Source organism: Austrofundulus limnaeus, unplaced genomic scaffold, assembly GCF_001266775.1.
Source record: "Austrofundulus limnaeus strain Quisiro unplaced genomic scaffold, Austrofundulus_limnaeus-1.0 Scaffold15, whole genome shotgun sequence".
NCBI classification, from domain to species: domain Eukaryota; kingdom Metazoa; phylum Chordata; class Actinopteri; order Cyprinodontiformes; family Rivulidae; genus Austrofundulus; species Austrofundulus limnaeus.
The window spans coordinates 1950510-1953650 of NW_013952417.1; positions in this window are offsets into that span (position 1 = coordinate 1950510).

Consider the following 3141-nt stretch of genomic DNA (forward strand, 5'->3'; position numbering starts at 1 on the left):
CCTCGTAAATATTTTCTGATGCTGAAAAACTCCTCTATCAGGTTCTTTAAAATAAATTATTTTAAAAATCTTCAGAGATGTCATGTTGTTGTTTTTAACCACAAGTTCTTTGTCGCTAACATTTTTCTCACTTCTCTTGCTCTCAGCCATTGTGACTCACTAAGCTTGCTCAGTTGTTTGCTAGTATACAACCACCACGTCTATATAGTGAGCAAATGCAAGCATTTGAGTCAACCATTTATTGCAGTTTAGGCAGTTTTTGGCATTATGTCAATTATTATCACGATGATAAATTTTTGATATATTGTGCAACCCTAATTTTAATGCTAGTTTCATTGTGAATGTATATTTTAGTCATTGGAACCCATTATGGTCCCTCGTTGTGTTTAAATGCTGCTTTATGTAATTAAATTAATATTTTGTATCACTGCGCTTTTAACAGTCAACCTAATGTTTGCAATTTCTAATAATTAGACACATTTTTTTGAAAAGCCTCAATAATACAAATTTCCTTGCATGTTATGATAGAAACAGGAACTCTACTTGCTTCTTACATTTGCYCAATATTGCACGACACAATTTTAGATTCATAATGGCACTTAAAAAATAGACATWTAATATCCCATCTTTTGCTAATTCAACCTCAACGTTTCACTCAAGCAAACACATCCGARTTATGGTCCCAGGATTCCTCCCCTGTGGAACATTAATGTCTTGACAGTATCTCATGACAATCAGTCCACAAGGCAATGAAACCAACCATCTCATCAGCATCCAAAGAGTCGTAACATCTGTGAGGCTAAAAATAAAGTACCAGACCCACTGATTAGCTGCAAGCTATGATTAGCTTAGATTCCCCCCCCAGCCTCACCATATCAATCTTTCACGTAGCAGCTGTGCTTAAACAAAATTAGTAACGGGTTTAGCTGTCTTTGCAGCATGTATTGCTCACAAAGCCCAGCGGGTTTAGCCTAGTGTTTCCATCATGAACGTCAAGYGCTCAAGTATGCTTCTCCAAAGGCAGTTTGAGGTCCAAATTAAAGAATGAACTCTTTAAGAAGTGTGAGATGATGACACAGTTTGATCCACGTGGAGATGAGTCATTGTCGGCCATATGGGGGAGGATTAAAACTAAACGAGGGGTTTCATGTTTGGGAGCTGGATAAGATAGGGTGAGGCAGTAGGAGGATGTCTGCATGCCAGAGCATATGTTTAATGAGTGGGAGACTTAAGATTATCAATGGTGAATTATGGGTTGTCGACATGGAGGAACACAAACACAGATAGTAAAGTTACTTTCTCAACAAAACTCCGCCTTGTTTCCATTCAGGGCCTACTGAACGAGCTCTGTCTAATTAGAGAGAAGTATTCCCGTGCCAGGGTTGCCAGTCTGCTCTGCGCCTGAAACCTCGTTCTTAAAAAAAAAGTGCTGGCAGCTGTGCTTCGCCGTGTCCACAACACTCTGCCAGACTGCCGCAGGACTCCGACTGAGTTCACCGGGGTTCACAGCTGAACCGCATCCTCCGCTTCTCACAGCACTTGTGTTGTGACTTACTGCACGAACACCACAGCTTTTCAATAACTGCTAAGTGATAACGGGAGATGAAAAGTAAATGCACACAAGCATCTCTCCATCAACAATATGTCAAGGCTTTTCCAGTCATTTGTTAAAGATAGTGGAGTCATTTAGGCAGCTTCAACATTATTGGAAAGACACACATTTAGATGATTTAAAGCATTAAATGAAATTGGCTGCTCTAAACGAATAAAAGGCAAGTTAACTATCGGGCCTTTCTGCCTCAGCTGTGGGTCTGAGCTCCGTGAACATTTGGCGTGACTAAGTCAAAATGAAAAACCCCGGGAGTCTCCTTACAAGGACAAAGAGAGCAGGAGGGTCGGAGCCTGTGTCAACTCAAGCTCTTTGTTTACTGCTCAACATTTCCCTTTCACGTCCCCTTCGAAATATTAAAAACCTGCCATGCTACAGATGCTGTACATTACTACAGCCTGCTAATRCAACTGGAATTATAAGTAGAAAATCAGTTATTTTGTTTTTAGATTCAATTTCAGCTCACAWGTTGATTTGCACACTTTATAAAACCACAAATACTGATATTTTATCAGTTTATGAAATGTACCATGAGTCTTTGCTGCCCGAGCGTACGTTAAGCTTTCTCCAAGTGAACGGTTTAAAAAATAGTAAACATGGGCCACTGCATTRCCTGCTAGCTTCATCATAAAAAATAAAAGGAGTTTACTTTAAAAAGTATTTGCATTTCATGTATTATATAACTGCATTTGGCCCGCAGCCCTCAGATAGGTTTTCATTTTGGCCCTCTGGGGGAAAAAGTTTGGACACCCCTGTTATAAAGCATAAAATTGCAACACAGGAAGATAATGTCTTCTATATCAGATAACTTTCAGACATTTTTTTTTGCCTGCATAACAATGGCATTCCTGCGGCACTTGCCAACTTGCACTCCCTCCCTTGAGCAGACTGTTTGGGAGTCACGTTTGCACGCAAGACAGTTTACCGTTTTCCCGTTACGGTGCCTGAGGACACAGACCGGTCTTAAATCATCATGTATTCAGCTTGTTTTCTTTCTCGACAACAGCACTTATTTCTATGTCACAAATAATTTAGTGCTAACATTAAAGAGGTTTTTGTTATTGTGTGTGTGCCAAAAGGAAAAAAAAGAATCGAAAATGAAATTTCATTATCTTTTTAATGAGCAAACAGTTAAGAGAGGTCTAAAGTCCAAAGTTTTTTTTTTAAATTTTATTGTGAACTGTAATCTTATGCAACAGACGGTGAATACCTAAAAGTCCAGAGGGAGCACAATGAGGTGTGGTGTGTAAAATACTACAGAGCCTTTGTGACTCGTTGCAAATGAAAAGTTTTAGTCAGACAACACCCTGTTTAAACTTTATGATGTGATGGAAACTGTTAGTTTATGGAAACACAGTAACCAGACATTAAAGGACCAATATTATGTGTTTCTCAGGCATACATTTAAATACTAAACCATAATAAAGTATCTATATCACATTTAGCTGTTATTAAAACACTGTTTTTATGTTTAAATAGAAAATAAACTTATCTTCTCATCACTTCCTCTTCTAAACGCCTTGAAATTGGCC